Here is a 20,628-nt window from a genome sequence, read left to right as displayed (position 1 = left end):
AAGCGACGCAAAGGGAAACGATAGGAGATAATACCGTTACGGGATGTCGATCCAGGCGGGCCACTGAATCAGAAAGGTGCACCGTACATTCGCAAATGAGGCCAAACACGCGCATCCGCCGCGTTTTGATGCAGCTTAATCGAATCGTCCCACCAATAACGAAGAGATGCCGGAGTTGCCCGTGTGCACCATAGTTGGCTAGGTGTTGTGGACACTAATCCACAGGGACCAATTCGATTTACGCGTTCGGGCGTCTCCGAAATTGTACCATAAACGCGAACGATTACCGATCACACACGGGTACCACCAGGTTCGATAGTGCAGCTTCGTGTGGTTCTTTGAACTTTGCTTGTGAAACTGGGTTAATTATAGCTGAAAGGAAGCAGGATGAAATGACGATGGAAATAAATGTCGCGTCGTGTATTATTATTTGCGAGTTTTTGAATATTCTCGAGATTAGGTGCCATACCGATGAACGACTTTTCTCATTCTTTTTGTTATCGAAGAGAGAACGATGTGTACGTGGCGAAAAAAATGTCTAAATTCTTTGATACGACCAAAAAAATGTGATATTATGTAAATGGAATGTGGAATCTATAATGTAAGGGATCACGCATATATCAATTTGCAATATATAAAATCCATAATCTTCCCTCCCGAGAGGAGGTCGACGACGCGACGCGTCAAGCGCCACGGAGAAATCAAAAGGAGGAGCGTCCTTTTATATCTCAGCCGGATAACGACGGAATGATGGAGAAATCGAAAAGAGCTACGAGAAGACAATTGGGAATAAGAAAGACGATGGTTGATGCTATCGAGTGATTCAGAGCACCGAAAACGGGAGGAATTCGAAATGATGCAAACATTGGCCTAAGGGCGTTGTCGGAATATGAAATCACGATGAACAAACTTTAATATCCAAATGTAGATCACGGAATGTCAGTATTGGCCGCAGGAAAAGACAAGAAAGCGGTTGGAACGTCTTTTGTGTTCCGTCAGAAGCGTTACGAAAACGTTTCGCGTTATTGCTTCTCTACGTATATATGTACCTGCTGGCAAACTGCTAGTTATTCGGGATATGCGCTGATAGTAGATTCGATAGAAGTCGCGTTGTCTGCGCATTTCCAATTCTTTCCAATTTATATGTCACAAAATCGTAGAGGCATAAATTTAAAAACCTGTTTCATTGTATTCTTTTGTATTTTTGTACGTATATACATAGAGGAAGAAGCTATATATATTACAAGAATGCAACAGTTATCTATTTTATTAATTTAACGTCGACAATTTCGAAAATGCTGTAGCGTGATAATTAGGCTACGGACTTTTACGCAAATTCATAGTTCTATGAATACAACATTCTGCGTTTGTGAATAATTTCAGAAAATGGAACGTTCAGGGTGAAAATGGTGGATCGTGTCGCAAAATGCAAATATTAGCTGGGAAATTTTGCAAGTATTTCGGACGCAGGTGCCCAGGTGAACTGGTCGGCATTAACTATATTAGCTGGCAGACATAACATGAATTATGGAGGAGGATTTATCCTCTTTCCCTCTAGCAGACAGCAACTTTGATGGCTTCAAGTATCGACGTTACGGTAGTCGTAACAGCTTATAATCGCCTATTACCAATACTGACGCACGGTATTAGACAAATTAACCTTAAACAAACTAGTGGACAATTTGCTCTGTGAGCTTCGAAGGCGTTCTTCGTACATTATATATCCTCACGTTTGCATATCGACATTACGACATACTCTTGTCATACTTAATAATTCAACGATCTGTCGTTCCTACTGCTTTAATGTTTTATATAAATATTTTGTTTCATAACGTGACAGTTCGTATAAACATTGTTTTTTCTCGTCGCATATAACAAAATCTACCGCTCCTCCGCGTTAGCGACCGCTCGGAACAGGAGATAAATGAGCAGCAACCGCATTATCATCGAAACACCAGGACATGACGTGGATCAAAAATTAAACGATCCCAGCGTCGTCGTTTCGTTAGGTCGGACACTTTGACGGGAAACGAGGAAAGCAGGAAAATGGCCAGCGCGTGCGTTGAATTATTCAGGGATGAGCCAACGACACACGCAGCTCGAGTAAGAGAACCCGAGCGCGCCATCCTATTTGTATCGTTGATCGGTGAATATTTAGCGACGATATTTATCCGAATCATGATCTCGTATTTCGTTCCAGTGTGTCACGTTCACATGGCTACGTTCGATCGTTCAATCGACTGAATCAAAATCAATATTCCTCGCAACAAATTCTCGTGATGCGTTGTTGCGGTCCCTGTTCGATCTGGCGAATACAAAGTTCTGTTTGCACCGCTTTGATACGTGCAAGAAACTTGCTCGATCATTGCTCACGAACTTGCACACTTCTGAACGGCAAGCGAGACATTTCGAGCTTGTGTATTGTTTTATCGATGGATGAACACCATGTACGATGGCAAGAGTTGATAGCAGCAGATTGAAGATTGGATGTACAAGAGTTAATGTGGGCAAATACCAAAAGTCTCGATCGCTGTTACGACCGTTCGCGGAGAGACGCGGTCTCGAGGAAACGCGTCAGCGAGAGGCGTAAATTCTCGCTACGATTCGGCTAATCGACGCCGCGAAGTGGTCGCTCCCCGTGTTTCGTTTAGGATAACCGGGGTGATTCAATGAATGCAACTTATTCTACGGTTGTAGAATAAATATGTATATTTGTATCAGAGTAACACTTACAGTTTATATAAGATGTGGGTTTAAATAGTATCGGAAGTTACCACTAGAATGTTCGAGTTAGATCTTGTACAATGTGACTGATTTGGACGCGACCGTACAGAGAGTTTTCGACTGCGACTGATCGGTTAGAATGTTAGATTGCGACTTTACGTTGCTTCTCAGTGAGTTCGTTGGACTGAGCGATCGTTGTAGACGTGTTGACTGATTTGACGACGAAGACGAACTAACTCGATAGTGACGATGCTGTGTCGGAGGTGAGCTAAGGAAGGGTGTGTCTAACGCACGGAATCATCTGATTTGTTGATGACAGTTTTTGGCTGGAGAAGTGAGGGTAATAGAAATTGTTTCTATTGGTTAGTAAGACTATCGATGAACTAGGAAGGGTATTAGCCGCCCTCGATGGAGAGTTGGGAGTAGGAAGCATCGCACGTGTGTAAACTTAGCGTTAACGTGTTTTCCAGATACGAATCAGAAACCTTAGAGAACGCTTTCGCGAAAAGGCCTTTGTTTGATATGAAGAACTTTCGCTAGAGCTTTCTGAGGTTTATGGTCAGTCCGCGAGCGTCTTCAGGGGTATGCAATAAAGATGTGCGGACATCTGGCTGCCATACGTCCGCGATGTGAGGTCCGGCTCAGGTAGAGAGTCGGCCGACGTAACAATCGCATTGGTCGAGTTACCCACCTACCTAGATTCGAGTGATGTAAATTAATAGATCAAATTAGTTCCAATGCAACTTGAAACTAAATAGTATAAACTGTGCAATTGTAAGTACACATAGCGTCAGGGAATTTAGAGAACGCAGATACTAGGCGATTATTCGCATCTCCTGTGCCACTGCATCATTAATTAATCGTATTCATTACGTTTCATGCCTGTGGGAATTCGGTGTGCGTCGCCGAAATCGAAGTGCCACGCATTCATACATACTGTTTTAGAACATTTGCTATACCAGTACAGTGAAACTGTATTCAAACTCACGGAAAATTAATCTAAATGCTGATTATCCGACGTGCAATGATAATTAACGCGACAAAAGGAAATTAACGTTATCATAAACGTTACGTGGGTAGGGTCCGCTTACAAGCCTTTGTTTCAGAAGGTTATCCGTTTGAAAAAGATTTTCCACCAAGCATCAGAATTATAATAATAAAATATTGGAAACATATAAAGTATTAAAATGCGATGACAAACGAGACCTGTCCAATCGTCCAACGAACAAAAATCCTGTTCTATTCGTATTTCGCAAATCACTCGTTAACGCACGACGCGTGTCTCGTTCAATTTTATACTGGCATGCCTCGTCGAATTTATTTCGTGGCCAACGATGCTTCCGCTGTAACGAGACATTAAAATTTCCCAGCCGGTATTATTGCGGGGCAGCGGTGATACAACGATGCTAAATATTTAATTTATTTTTCGAACTCGCAAATTTACGTCGATATCCTTCGGACGATATACGTACGTACCTCGAAACGAAAAATTGCCATTCGCCATTCGGGCATCGTGCTTCGGCCTAATTCCCATACGTTCGACGGTCGGAGAAAAGGAAACGACCCTTCGGGGGTTGGTAGAGGATGAACGAAACTATCAGCCACACGAATGGCTGGAAATTAGGACTAGCAGTTTTTCGGCTATTTATTGCTCGGCCTTTGAAGTTATTCGAAAGCTTTCAGGAAGTTACTGTACCGCTCTCTTTCGGGTTCAGAGGTAGTTCGGGTACAGAGGTAGATTTTGAGATTTGTCGGCGATTCGGTCAGTTCTATGCTCAGTCCTCGTGTGTTCAAATCGTAATGTGCACGAATTTTAGTTCTATCGATGTTTTACTGAATTTAAATGAAAAATTCTGATGGTCAATGTCGGAATGAATAAAAGGATGAAAAAAAGAGCAAAAAGTTTAAAAAGCTGATTTCATAAAAATTGTTCTCCGTAGCTACTAAATGTTGCTGGGTTGTACATTTCCATTCTTTGTTGCGATAATCCTGCGAATCTGAATACCGATTCTTATGTCATTATACCGACAAGGGACCGTTTTAATAATCGTTTAATAAACTGCTTTCAATCGAGATTCTATGCTAGATTCGGTACAATTAAACGTAAAGAAAACCGAGGCGGATAACGGTGCTCAGAGCCGCGATACTTACAAGCGTCTCCAATTTCGAAGTTGTTCGAGAAGATATAAAGTTCAAATGGCGATTTCAGTCGTAAATCTTCGATTGGATCGTCGAGGTCTGCGGCGAAATCCACTGTAAATCGCGAAAGTTTCTTCTTAATCGCTGAAAGGCAGTTCGCGAAAGTTACCGCTTACAACATCCCTTCGATTTCCACCACCTCTCCCGGCCGACCCCCTCAACCCCCTGTTTCTAACTGTTCGTCCTTAAAAGTCTTAACATCGTTCGAATGTAATACAGACGTCGAATTTTCCAGAACTGAGGAACTTGCTCGCGATCTTGGCGCGATAAAAAGTTGGTTATCGAGCCGATTGTTTCAACGTTTGATGGCTCTGGTTAAAAATAACGACGAAAGCGCCCACAAGTAGCACGTTTAAATTTCCCATCGTTGGAAATTTCCCACGATCGAAGGAAACGGAATATTTGATAGAATAGATTTTATTCTTCTCAATAGATTATATGTTTTCTTATGGAATTATTGATTTTATACATGGCATAGATACTGTTACGTCGCGCGACAGGGTCCGTGCGACGTCCCTTTCGGTCTGGCCGCCAAGGCCAAGAACAAGGACACCCATGAACCATAACTGCAAGAGCCTTTCTCCTCATATTTTGGTTATTAACATTGGCTATAACCAATGGGCATCGCGGATCGTTACCCTCGCTATTCTACCGAAAAGTGTAAACAACGAATCCGCGTCCTTAGTTCAGCAAGGGTACACCCACACCGAGCTTTCCTCCTGAATAGTACGAGATGGGTCAGTCACTTCTCTTCAACAACTCGGAGAGTCAAGTTACTGCTCTTACACTCCTCGGACAGTCAAATATACTTGCTATAACATACCTCGGACTGTTCTTTCGCTCATCGGGCAGTCACGTCTACTAATCTAACACGGTATCGGCATTCAGCGCGCTAACGCTATCAACCCTCGGGTTAAACATTGTACTGTCCGACAACCTCCAAGATTTTCTGTATACGGTCTACGTGTTGTTAACTGGTGTAAATATATTTATATTAGATAACTGTAGTGTTACGTCGCGTGAGATGGTCCGCGCGACATCCCTCCTGGTCAGGCCGCCTAGGCCTACCCATCGTCACAGTGACCCGTATTAGGCCCAAGGAACCCCCATAAACCGCATCTGTTAACCATTAAGTTACAATCGTATAAACAGCGCCGGTTTATGGAAGGTCCGAAAAGTCCGTTAGTTTATTGTACATCCTCGCTAATTGCGAAGAAAGCAGATGTGCCCTGCGAAACTGCTGGGTTTTCCCCAAGAACAAGGACACCTATGAGCCAAATGTGCAGGAGACTTTCTCCTCATATCGTGTGTATTAATATTGGCCAAAACCAATGGGCATCGCGGATCGTTACCCTCACTATTCTACCGAAAAGTGTGAACAACGAATCCGCGTCCTTAGTTCAGCAAGGGTACACCCACACCGAGTTTTCCTCCTAAATAAGACAAGATGGGTCACTCACTGTTCTTCTACTACGCAGACAGTCAAGTACACTGTTCTTATACTTCGCGGGTAGTCACGTTTACTAATTTGAGTCAGTCAAGTTCTCGGGCTATAACGCGCTAACACCTAAACCCTCGGGTAAGATCTAAAAATAATTTCTGTAAGTCCCACGTTTTGTTAATGGTGATAAATAAACATATACTAGATAACTGTAGACTACAGTTATTCCAACACAACCACCCCTATTCTCGTAACTGAAATCAGGGGATCGCCCTGCTCGCGGTGTCGATTTGTATATCGTAACGGGAATTTACGACTCCCGTTGATGCGTCTCAAAGCGAACGCGTCTCCCCGCGACTGGACGAAAATACATGTAGACTACAGTTATTCAACCACAACCACCCCTATTATCCTAACAGAAATAAGGGGATCATCCTGCTCGCGGTGTCGATTCGTATAATCGTAACGGGAATTTACGACTCCCGTTAACGCGCCTCAAAGCGAACGCGTCTCCCCGCGACTGGACGAAAATACAGATACGCATACGCGTATCATACGGAGCAATCCTTTTCTTTTTTTTTAAGCGCAGTTGAAACAAATTTTACAGTTCGCTCTATGCTTAGGAAACGTTTCATTTGTAAACTCAGTGTATTTTCGTCCAGTCGCGGGGAGACGCGACCGCGTTGAAGCGCGTCAACGGGAGTCGTAAATTCCCGTTACGATTATAATAATCGACACCACGAACAGGTCGATCCCCTTATTTCTTGTGGGATAATAGGGGTGTTTGTTATGTAATAAAACTGTATTTGTAATTTACAATAACTTGTAACACTTGTCGCGTGGATTGTAGCGATGACGATATCCTGTTGTTGGATCAGGAGTTGATTGACTTCGTCGTGACGGAAAGTACAGTAGTTGACTACTCGAATGTTAAAAGAACAGAACAGTAGTTGACTTGACTACCCGAAGATTTGTAGAACAGTAGAACCGTCTCGTACTATTAAGAAGGAAAGCTCGGTGTGGGTGTGCCTTTTCGAACTAAGAACGCGGATTCCTTGTACACACTTTTCGGTAGAAAAGCGAGGGTAACGATCCGCGATGCCCATTGGTTATAATAAATAAAATACGAGGAGAAAGTCTTCTGCAGGTGTGGCTCATGGGTGTCCTTGTTCATGGGAAAAACTCGCTATTTCGCTAGGTTCTCCGTAATTAGTAAGAGCGTGCAATAAACCTAAGGACTGTTTTAAGGACCATCCGTAAACCGAAAATACTTATTATGAATAGAGATTAAGCTAAAAAGATTCGGCTTATGGTGGTTCCTTGGGTTTATCGCGGGTCAGTGTAACGATGTGTAGGCCTTGGCAGCCAGACCATGAAGGACCATCTCGCGCGACGTAACACTCAGTTTATTAAGCGGGAAGCAAAAAAATTGCAGAAAACGCTTCGTTCGAGGTTCAGGCGTACCGAGAAGAAAAGTAGACGTCAGCCTCTCTGGATGAATTTCGTCAAAGCTGCACCCTTAAGAGGTTAATCCTTCCACGCTCCCTACGTCCGCCATTTCTTGCTCATTAATTCAAAAGAATCTTTCGAAACTTATCCGCAAAAGATCCGCGAAACGTTCAAAGATCGGAAACAAAAGGGAAAAAAACGTCGCTACTCGGCTTTCAGCGAGTCTCTTTGATTTATTTCCAGCTTAGGCATCCATCCCCCTTAGCGCGTTGAGTTTTCTCGCTTCGGCGTCGAGTGACATTCCGGCTTCCGCCATTATTCCGTCGGAGGATCGTCTCTAGAGGGAGCGAGTTACGGACACGAGTTCACATGAATTTCCGCTCGTTAGCAAGCACACAAAGAGGAGACACAAACGCGTGCAGAAGAGATCCGTCACCCTCCCTTCATCCTCGGCTTTTTTTTTTCTTCTCCTCTGTGTAAAAATCGTCTTCAAGGGTCCTTGAAACGTTGAAGAGTACCGCGTGACACGATCAAAGAATACGTACTGATTAAAGTATACTCTTCCGGAGAAGCGTTCGCGCGTAACTATCGCGCAGAGGGTAAACTCGTCGAAGCTAAACCGCTTTAACGGCTGTCGCGTACGTCCTGTGTCTTCTATTTAACATTATTTTAACTCTTGAAGAATTAAAAAGAAGGAGCAAGTTTTTAGATTGACAAAATTTTACTGTGTGTGCACGCTGGACTTGCTGGTCCATCGAATAACGAAATTCTTCACGGAGTGCACGAAGTTTGTACTCTTAGTGAAGTACTGGACTAGAAATGTCCAAAATGTCTGACACGCGATCAAGTTTCAGAATCTTTTTCAATCTCTGACCAACACCGACTGTAAATCTTAAATCACGCTCGAACATTATTCAGCCATAGAACTCGTGCGACGTGCACAACCGGTTGCGCGCTTCCCACCTCGTCGTCTCCTCAAATTCCGACAATTTTAAAACTTTATAGAGAAGAGAAATTCTCAGGACGCAGCTTTCCAGGAAAACAGGCGTCAAATGACCGAAGCTTGAGTAACTACGAGATTCGAGGTAAAAAAGACAAAACAACATGTCGGTAAATTGGTTGAAATCGGCGTTGATCGCAGACGCAGGAAAGATTGAGAAAGGAAGAAAACCAGTTTTTGTCCTACGCTGATTTTTAAAAAATTCTTGCGGTGATAGGAATCTTTTGCAGTCGGTACAAAGAAGCAGGCAGAAGGGTAATAACTCGGGTGACACTCTCGACAATTTGTCTTAATGATAAATATAACAATTCGTACATTTTTTCTCAACCAAAAGTACATTTACACTTCCATAGTGCTACTCTTTGATTTACAGCACAGACGAGTACAAAACAAAGCGAGTATCTCGTCTGTGGTAGTGGAGACGCGTGTTTTAGTCGAGGAAAAACTTTGCACTTCCAGGGAACGTCGCTTCTTCCCGTTGGAAAGTTACGAAACGGCTTTTAATCAATTTGTCGAGGAAATCATGTTTGTACCGTGTTTCACATTTATGGATCAACGTACGAAAGGAAAGATCGTGGTTAAAAGAATTGTGCGATGAAAATTATTAACAATCCGTGATTGCTGGCGCCATCTACAGCCGGTAAGAAAAGCGGAAAGAAGTAATTTGCGTTTGGCCGTAAAAGCAGCGACCTGTAAAGAGTTGAATTACTGAGGAAATAAATTATTTATCTAGGAGCGCTATTATAGCGCTTATATTTATTAACAATGGAATTTAGCACGGAAAATGTTAAACATTTTTGTTCAAGTTAATGTAATTATTACATATTACTAGATTACAATCGCATTAGAAAAGTATCGTAATTTCTGTCAGACTGCTTTTCATAAAATGTTTATTGCGATCGCTACTTAAAAAATTTACATTTAGCAAATTTGGAAAGTTAGATCTTCAAATTTTATTTCTAACGTAACTTCTTGAGAAGACTCGTTCTCGCGCGTAGAGGTCTTCTTTTACTTGCAGTCTGAAAATCAATATGAAATATTTATAAAGAAGAAGATCGAACACCAGACACTAATAATAAATAAGCTGAATTCCACTCCGTTTGAATGCTTGTTTATTTCTACAACGATGAAAATTTAAGATTTCTCAAAACTTTACACCAAGACACGTATCTCTGTATATTTCTTTTCCAATGTTGAATGTAATTTTCTTCGATTCTCCGTTGACCTCTAACTCTTCCAAACTTTATATCTCGCGTATTTTCTCTCCTCTTTTTCTCCAGGGAAGTTTAAAAAATATTTCCTACTCGCGGTAACATTCCTTTTCTATTATTTCTAAGTAAACTGGACTTACTCTAGAATCGCTAGAAAACATTTTCACTATGTCGTATCCAATAGAAAAGAAACAATTAAAATATTAAATTCATTAATAATATTAAAACTAATATTGTATAGACTCGATGAAATTTTATTTATTTTATCTGAAAACAGAAAGTAACATTATCAATTACGTTCCATTGCATTTATTTAAGCCGAAAAGAAAGATTTCCCTTCAATTCTTCTGCATCGGCTATTTTCGTCGTTCAGAAATCGATCGAGACGAAACAATATCCTGCACCGATCTCTTCTTTTTCTCTCTTCAAATTCTCTTCCGTGTCTCTGCCACGAGACGCGTTACCTTTCCAGAATTGACTATCGTTCGTGATCAAAGTGATCGACCCTGCAGATTCGGTGCCGGTGGCCACGAAATTGGTCGACCCGTTTTTACATTCCGAAAGAGTCTGACTAAATTACGAGTTTCATAATTCATCGCCTCGTACATCGATTTGAAAGCTCTCTGGTTGGTGCACATAAACGAGAAAAAGAGAAGGAAGGAAGGATCGACGGACGGAGACTCGTCTTCGCTTTGGGGCGAATCCAGCCTCGAGTGGCTGGAAGCTTCGAATTGCGGGCAGAATGCGTCCGTTCGAGCTAGATGCTTGCTCTTCCGATAAAGATATTAAGTAACGAACTGGATCGACGAACGGGACTGCTCGTTTTTCCAACATTTTCCTTGTCTTTTCCTCGCTCTGACACGACAACACAGATATTTCTTCAGTTGATGGCGCTTCCAGGTTGTTAGCAAGCTTAGACAGATGTGACGTTTTTTAATGGTAATGCCGTTGATGGAACAACGAGGAACACAGTTACGTTGTTCGAGATGAAGTAACAAAACAAATAGAATATGATATTTTTATTGGAAAATAATTATTTCGATAAAAACTTTATCGCAATTTATCCGCTTATCATGATGTTGTGATAGAGTCCTTTAAAACTCGCAAGTTTTTTAAATATCAGGAAAAAAATCCGCTTTGAAAGCGAATAAAAATTTTCTTTCAAAATAACTATCGTCGGAGATCCAACAAAGGTTCGTACGTCCCGTGCATGCTATAAACTTGTACTGCAGTTCGTTACCCTAAACATACCCATACCTCGCGTCTCGCCCCGACCTATGCCAAAAGCACATGCTCTATCAGAAACCATCGTTTCGCGTATCGTCGATTGGCTGTGCCAACCTAGAACACTGATAGAACCCTCGAAAACAGGATCTGGAGGACCAAGGAACGAGTTTATCGACTAGAGCACGGAAGAACGCTTATCTCGTTATTCAAATATCGTCATGGAGCTCGCGTGTATCAAATATCTGCTCCTCTTTCGTTACCACGCCGCCACTTCTACCACCCCCTCTGTTCCACCTCCGATAAAAGACTTCTCGCCGAGGCAGAAGGCCGTTCCTCCCGCCAAGTCGAAGTTCTGTTTCCGCCGTATCCCCAGGACACTTCCTATATTTCCTCACTGTATTTCTGGCTCGCTGTTCCTATTCCCCCATCCCCAATCCCCAGTTGTTCGCCCCGTAAATTGCGACAGAGCAGAAGATACGGCCGGGGGCCTTATCTCACCTGACGCGACTCCCAACTTTTTCTGGAATTTCCCGAGCACCGCCTCTGTTTGGATCAAACGAGATGACTCGGCGTCCGCTCGAGGATCGGTGCTCCAGGTGAACTAGGTCGTTGAACCGTTCTGTTAATCACAAAGGATATATCGATCAGAGAGTAGTTATATATGGGGGGGGGGGGAATAATAGCGCTAGTAAGTTTGGTAACGGTATGATTTATTTCAATATCGTTCACGCCAACACAAAATCAAGCACGATGCTCCGTCGGTCTATATACACACAGTCATCATTCGTCGCTAATTCCTCTCGTCACAACGGCTCTTTCACGCCGACGACGCTGGTAACGCTAAAAGCTCCCCAACTCACTCACAACTACCTTTTGTATATCTGGCTTTGGTATACCTGTCACGCACATGTCCCACGGTCAAGTAGATCTTCTTAATTACGCAAGGTTTTTCCTCGATACTACACTGTATACCTAGCACGCACATGTCCCATGGCCAAGTAGACCTTCTTAATTGCCCAGGGTTTTCCGATACTATATATATTTATTTGTAACATGAAATATCTGTATTTCAATTTACTTACGCGTTACGTGTATTGGAAAAGTTACATAAATTGTACTGTTACGAACGTTCGCGAGAAGGCACGTCAACGGGAGTCGTAAATTCCCGTTACGATTAAACAATCGACGCCACGAACTGATCGATCTTATTTCTGTTACGATAATAGGGGTAGTTTGATTGAGGTGTTAATACGTATATAATATCGTTTATTCCAGCAGCTTTGTAAAGATGAATAGTTACACTGATACGTCGGTGCAAGATAAGTAAGAAACCCGTTACAGACTTGTTGACTGTTCTGACGACTAAGAAAAACTGGTGCTTAAGGGTAGAACCCGTTACAGACTTGTTGACTGCTTTAACGGCGAAGGCGAACTAATTTAAGGGTAGAACTCGTTACAGACTTGTTGACTGTTCTAACGACGAAGAAGAACTGGTTTAGAGGTAGAACCCGTTACAGACTTGTTAAATGTTCTAACAGCGAAGACGAACTAATTTAAGGGTAGAACCCGTTACAGACTTGTTGACTGTTCTAACGACGAAAAGAAAGTGGTACGAAAGTGACGATGCTGTGTCGGAGGAGAGCTAGAGAAGGGTGTATCTAGCGCACGGGACCGTCGGATTTGTTAATGACATTTTTAGTCGGGAAAGTGAGGGTAATAGACATTGTTTCTGATTGGCTATTAAGATTGTTGATGAACTAGGAAGAGTCTTAGCCGCTCTCGATAGAAAGTTGGTAGTAGGAAGCATCGCACGTGCGAAAAACCAACTCCCGTGTTTTCCCGTAACAAACCATAAACCTTAGAAAACGCTTTCGTAAAAAGATCTTTGTTCGATCTGAAAGACTTTAGCTAATCTTAAGGGTACGCAATAAGGATGTGTGGACAGTTGGCCGACGTAACATTTACTTTTTAATAGAAAATGAAATAGATATATTATGAATTAAGTAAATATATTATAAAATATTTGTAGAGTAAAAAATAAAAGCTATGGAGAGCGTGCAATTTGTAGCAAATATCATCAGCTATGTTAGTACTGAAGTTAACAATGTACACCGGTGTTCAGAAGTTTTCATTTAATAAGTAGCGATATTTCAGAGAATTTTAGCTAACATTGTATAGAAATGTTTATTGTTCTACTATACAGTAGACTTTTGTAAAGAGTACATTTCTAATGTATGCTTCATAGCTCGTAAGCCAAGAGCTCGCGCGGAGAATCCGCACTCCGGCGTACAAGTTTCCGACGCGTCACTCATTTTTACGACCGACTTCGCGATGTCGAGATCGCATTTCCCTTTTCTCCTTTCGGTTTTTTCTGCCGCGGTGGCATACTGTATCGCGCCGCTGTTTTATATCCCCGCGTTTGCATTTCATGCTGCACGAAGCGTGTCGATCCAATCTCCAGTTGTTCGAACAAGTACCACAACAAGCAATACGCAACTATATACGTTGCGCCCGTTCATTACCGTCCATCCGAGTTTTCCCTATGATCGTTCGATACGTCCACGAAGTTTCCTTCATAGATTACCATCGCTTCTATTTTCCCTCCTCGGTGGTAAAAGAAATTCGAACGTTTTAATTCTAAGAGATTTTAATTGGAACAAAGATAAAAGATAAGAGTTTGAAATAACCAGTCATTTCAATCGCTTTATTACGTAGTAAATTTAGCATTAAATTTTACTCGAGCCTCGCTCAAAAAGCATCGACGTGTACAGGCTCGTTCGAAAATACAGAGAACCAGCTGCAAATCATTAATTATTCTGTCCTTGGCTCAATGATCATAATGCGACGAATAATCGCTTCACCGATGTTTAATTACAGAATCGTGCGTCGATGTGGTTGTAACAAAAAAAAAAGAAAGAAAGAAAAGAAACGTAACGTACCTACGTAATTGCTAATTAACAAGTGTCAATTAAACGTGAACAAAGGGGCCGGCAAAATATAGTCCAGTAAATGCGGTGTTATGTACTGTGGGAGAAAAGTGACATAACAAAGGTTGATAAGTTCCGCATAACATAACTGAAATTGACGTGTCTTTACTAACTTTTAATTGCCTGATCGGAGAAGTTTCTGGTTAAGAGACGACCCGATTGACGGGTTACAATGAAACGAGGAATAGAACGATAGTCGTTTGGAAACTCGATTAAATTCGGCCGTGTTTAAAACGAGTTTATGCCATAAATTTTACAAACAGGCAACCGATCGAACGCGTCAACGTCTGCTTTCATCGATATTTTTAGCTCACGGAGCAACGTTCGATGTTTTTGCACGATAACTTTCCACTGAAAGCGAAGTTTAACATTGCCGGTTCTTTTTCGCCACAAGTCGCAAGTTTGTTTGCAATTTTCTGTCAACGGAGACAGCCAATTTTCCTTCAGTTCGATCGAATATTCGGCCTGCTCGTTGGTTTCATGTACATGTGTGTTCATCGTGTACATATATACTTTTCTTTCATTTTTCTTTCGCTTCTCTTCCCAGTAGTTCGATATCTAGCCGAAATATCGAAAAGTATAAATGCATCTCACGCGAAATAAAACATTAAATAAATAACGCGACATTAAATAATGAAAATAAAAAAGAAATTGTCGGATGAAAATTTCTCGCAACTAGCGCAATCTCTATTTTCTATTAATTACTCCATTAATTGTAAATCCTTGCGCAACACGAAGTAGATATTCCCTTTAGGTATGACGAGCAATTAACGAACGCAGGTTGCAGCGTTTCCAGCTGAAAATTTACGCGAGCCACGACTACCGAATGTTTCGACTCTGAATCAATTTCAATTAAACGTTTGACGATTCGAGTTGATGTCAGTTTTCAGGTCGCAATTGTAATTAATTTCCATCCGCGTTACGGACCGACTAATGGGGCTATTGACGCAAGAATAACGCGTTCGTAACTACTATTAAAAAAGTGGAAACAATGGAAATAATCGAAGTGAAATAACTCCTTAAAAATGAAATAATCTGAGTGATAAGATCAACGATCAGACACGATTGTTTAATTTCCCTGCTTTCATTGTTCCTCGTTACAATGTAGCCACGAAATTAATATAAAGTTTAGTTACCTGCAGAGCTCCCAATTAGTTCCAGTGTTATACATGTAGGCCACTGACCTAGAAAATCTCTATACCTCTGCCACATTTTCACAATAGGGTGCCAGAAATATCAGTTTAGACGTCGCCCCGCTTCCTACGGGTACCGTGTACACGTCTATAGGATTTCAGAATAAATTTCTAAAAATTGACAATCTCTTAACGGTACTTATTCGGACACTAAAATCCTTAACAACATCTTTTCAAATTTATCGTAACGGAGTTGAAAATATTTTTAACTCGATCCAACCTGTGCGAGACCGCTCAAAATGTATCCCAACATTTACTTACTTTTAACCATAAGATAAAAGTTAACGCTTTCAAAGGAAAAGTCGTTCTTAATCAGCATCTCAACTTCGTTAGCCGGTTGCCTCAACAAGTTTGATTAAATTTTATTCAGTGAGCCTTTTCGCTCGGCCAAGAGTCCCGAGAATTTTGGTGGCATCGCGAAACATTCAACTAGACTCGTACTTAAAATGTAAAATCTTCGTCTGAAACTTCCATAATTCCTGTTTCGAGTCCCAGAGCACGTTGTTGTCGAGTTTTCCCCTCGCTGAACTGTCCTCCTTGCCGTGCGAAACGATTTATAACCATCGTTCGCCAAAGCAAATAAGTGGCTCAACATCTTTCCTAGAGACACGTAAATGTAAATGAAATTTCCGATTGGAAAACTTTTCCGTGATTCATTATTATTGCAGGTGGTTTTATAACGAATTCTACGCGATACCGATAGCACACCGACACAGTGAAAAGCACGATCTTTAAATTTTAACTTAAATCGCGATATCTTCAATATTTTTATTTTTTTAAGTGTTCCTTTTTACCGTTAAACTCTTTGCTTCAGTTTCAAGCAAAGGCAAAAGTAAAAACAGATGCATAGGTGAACCGTTAGTCGCGTGCGTTTCAACGGTACGAAATTGATCCCGAAAATTGATCATCAGGAAAGTCTATTGGCCGCGTGGTGAAAATTGTGCAGAAAATTGTTGCTTGTTGAAAATAAATAAGTTTGTCTTCGTTTTAACCGAGATTGCTATAGATGGTGTACTTTAAAAAGATGCTCCATTCTGACTTGGAAATTCGACGTTTTGCCATTTTTCAATTTATCTTGATCTTCTTTCATCTCGGATCGTCGCATTTAACATTGTTAAACTTGGCACTGTTATGGTTAACACTGCTGCGTAAGATACTGCAGCTCTCAGGTGTAAGTCGTGTGCAAGAAAAAAAGGTTGACAGCGTTTCGCTGACATTGCGGTCAACTTCAGCATCGAAGGACACACTGATATTGGTATCGATACTGGTACTAGTCTCTTATCTATTATATTTATATTACAGGATATGTATTTGAATAGTTATCTCGATTAAGCATTTCTCGTTTCCCTCGATGAATATCTTCTGCCATAAGTCGCTAAAGTTACAGATCCTTTTGTAACACTCTGTACTCCGGTCGCCAGCGCGCGTGTGTTTTTAAAACGCATTGAAACGATTCCGTCCTGTCGGCGAAACAGCAGCAGACGAAGAACACGCTGCAGGACAGTGGTCAGCTGAGCGTGTTCTTCCGGTTTACATGCGACCAAGACACGCGACAGGCTCGATGGCCTCTTCAGTGACGATCCTGTCCTCAGTCATGAATAATGCTCTGCATCCGGCGACTGTACGAGACGGTCCGTGGTCGCGTTCAAAGACGATGAAACAACGTTCTCTAGGCCCGGAAACGAAATTTTGGGACGACAGAGTTGCGAAATTTCGTGTAAAACGCGATGTCGGCCAACGAGGATGCGTCTAATGGCCGTGTAGAGCTGATTGCGGCGGAAGGGAAGCGAAATGTGGATGAGACGGAGAGTGGTGGAAATTGATCTCGGTGGATAATGAAGCTGAAAGTGTGAGAGTTTGAAGAAGAAGAAAAGAACACGATGACGTGGATGCTTAATGTGTCTTGGTCAGTGACAGGGAATCTTGTTAAACTGATTTTCGAGTAATCTTCGTGTGCTTGTGCGAGATGTCCTCTCACGGGGAATATGATGTGGTTTGCTGGTGACAATGGAAAGGCGCTGTAAAGTGATTTTGCGAGCAAGAGTGGAACTTGCACCACTAAATAATCAAGAAATTAATCATTTTCTAATACAAATTTCAATTAATTCGGTAACATCCTGTATAAAAAGCAAAGCATTTTTCAATACCAGGAAAATACTAAAACCACCGCTAGACGTTATATCTCTGAAACAACGCACAAAGTATATAACTGTCTTCTAAAATAAACAGGATAGTTAATGAACCTTCTGCAACATTCAACAGGCGAATCTCAGCAGACGCGTTAAAGTATCTTCTAATTAGCGTTCGCTAATTAACCGGTGATGCGGTACACACGCAACGATCTACTCAGCTGCCAAAGAATAAGACGGTGGCGGAGGATGACGATGATGTTGCGTCAGAACGAGCATAGGCTCCGTTATTTTCTGGCTTCGCGTTACACTCGCGAAAGCTCTCGATCGAATGAGCTTTATCGTTGCGTAATTTCGCAAACGCAAGCTCTCCGCGCATTAATTTGATTAGTTATGGCAACAATAACCATAATACGAACCCCGACAGAGATAACCGATAATTACGGAACCATAGAAGGGGTTGTTTCCCTTAATCACTTTCTTGCCTTCGAGTCTGCGAGCCCTCTAATTTCTCGCAGGTAGTTCATTACAGATATCCTTATCTTCATTCGCCGGGCTATGTACGCGGCTATGACTTAGAGACGATGATGGATGGATGGAGCGCGGTGAAATCTTTGAAATTAATTTAGTATCAGCCGCAACTCGTTTCGAAGACCAATATACGCGACTGAAAGATATAATAGGTGAAGCAGAGTGAAATCTTTCGGGTCGGTCTAAAGTCTGAAGAAATTTCTTTCTTCTAAGAAATACAAACATCGCGTCGTTCGATAAATTCGTATTAATTTTCCTGACGATAGATTTGGCAATTGACGATCGATGGTTTCGCGAGAAACTCGTAAAGGCATGAAAGCTATAAAAGTGGAGTCTCGTGGACGTTGACGCGAGTAGAATTTCGCCGATTCCCACGCAAAGACTTTTCAGAGTGAAATTGATACGCGATACGTGTTTTTCGTTTCGATACCTATGGGAGTAATTCCATGTGACTGGGAGCCGCAGCAAAAGGGCCGATCTCTATTAATAAAATTTATTAGACGAGCACGTCCCACGGGACGAATATCGATCCAAATCGTCCAACTTTTCCGCCGTGTATTGAAAGCCGCTTTATCGCGTGCTATAGCGTCGCAAGTTGCTCTGGCAGTTGGCAAGAAAAAGTTGCTTCTGTCATTAGCCTCCATCAGGAGAACGTGGACACGCGAAACTTCCCTTTTCTTCTTCTCCTTCTTCTTTAGCTTCGTTTTTTCTCTCTTGCGTTCACAGTGTTATGCGCAACACACGAAACGCGTCCGTTAGCTAGAAACGACGACGTTTTGCCTCGTTTCCTTCTCGTTTACACGGCTCCGTGTGTCAACCAACCGATACGTGTGCCATTTCTCAGCCTGCCTGTTCGCGATGACAAGATGTCGCGCGCGATTCTGCTCGAAAATGACGCGAGGAAGATGGTTGCGATGTTAGATCGCGGAGAAAACCGATGACTATTGCAGGGATGTTCGTCGGGCAAGCACAAGTTTTGAGAATGAAACGATTTTTTAGTAACATAATACTAAAATCCCTCGTTACGTTGATTCTTCTGAATACCAGATGGAATAACAATAAAGAACACCTCTCTTTCGCTTAATAGAATTATCCGTTTAAATTATATTTGTGTGGTTTTTTACGGTGGCGTAATGTTAATTTTCACATTTATCGTTTCAATTTATTGTGCGTTCGTGAGTACACATTTAATCATCGCGACGGACGATTCATTAACACGCGACCAAGTGTGCAATAATAGCGTTCCAGCAACGATTTCGCTGTGTCTTATGCACGATTTCGTTGATTCGAATACTAAATGCTGAGCACCACTCTCTATAAAGCTGTTGTACAAACAAGCTCTTAACGAAACGTCGCGTCTCATTTAATTATCGAAAACTTTATCACGATGCTTTTAACAGTCGTCGTAAATTTACTTCTTTAAACTTTCTTGTAATGGCAGAATTACAAGGATGCCTGCTAGCCATTTTGTTACATAGATGTTCAATGATTTAAACCTTTATACGTATTCCTGCAATGATAATACTAACTATTCCGTAACATAATGATAATTGAATTCATTTCCTAAATTATTTGTATTATATAAATTTAACGTTAACGCCTGTTTGTATTAATACCCAACTCCGTTTAAGGAGATCAAGGCAAAGAAATATCGCGAAACATAGTTGCACGCGAATGCAAACCACATTCTCATAAGAAGTATTGGTATATCGCGAACTGTGAGAACTACGCTTATCATTGATCGCGTAATTCATGCTCACCGACGGTTTGTTCTGCAATTACGTGAAACTTTTTACTACTATCTGTTTCCTTTTAGCGACGAACTTATAGCCAGACTTAAGCACAGCGTGGCATAAAATTTTCACTCTCTAAGTTTCACGATTATTGACCATGAGACTAGACGTAGCAAGTTTTATGATACATTTATAACGCCAACTTTATCGTTTGACGTCAACGCAGATTGTCTCGTGTAGATGATACATTATTCCAATATTCCATTGACGTAAGAATATTTAACGCTTAGCGTATTAAAATATTTAGATCGAATCTGATAATTTCATATAAAATATAATTACTCTTTTTTCTATATTTATGATCGTTCGACGTTGACGTAGCCTGGACGAAAATACATATTGGAAAATTTTATGGATAATAACTAATTACTAATCGGTGATCAATTAGTAAAATAAAGTAGGACAATTTTGATGCAAATGGCATTTCGTTAAAAGGAACGTAGAGCGATTTTCCGGGAACGAACGCTTCGCAAGATGAAAGCTAGAAATCTGTGACTGCACGATGTGAAGTATACGCTGACGCCAGTGATCCGATGTAATAGAGACGCGTGTGTACGATCCGTAATTAACATAGAAATTGATGAATACGCGAAGAATGGTGTATCTCGGGGATTTGGTCGCCATTATGGAGGAACGTGACTTTGACAGGGACGTCATCGACGCGGACTCTCTCGAGTCCGAGGTAATGGAATTTATTTGCTCGTATCTAGACGATAGAAAAGAAACGTACATTGTATGATGTTC

At 41.5% G+C, this 20,628-nt stretch overlaps 1 protein-coding gene across 2 annotated transcripts in view; it reads left to right on the top strand.

The window, feature by feature from the left end:
- The window catches only part of LOC132904809 (PH domain leucine-rich repeat-containing protein phosphatase 2), an 84,982-nt gene that overhangs the window by 47,019 nt on the left and 17,335 nt on the right, over nt 1-20,628 (top strand). The gene's annotated exons all lie outside the window — the stretch shown is intronic.

The sequence above is a fragment of the Bombus pascuorum genome, chromosome 3, assembly GCF_905332965.1.
Source record: "Bombus pascuorum chromosome 3, iyBomPasc1.1, whole genome shotgun sequence".
Classification (NCBI taxonomy): domain Eukaryota; kingdom Metazoa; phylum Arthropoda; class Insecta; order Hymenoptera; family Apidae; genus Bombus; species Bombus pascuorum.
This window is presented reverse-complemented; position numbering and strand designations above follow the sequence as displayed.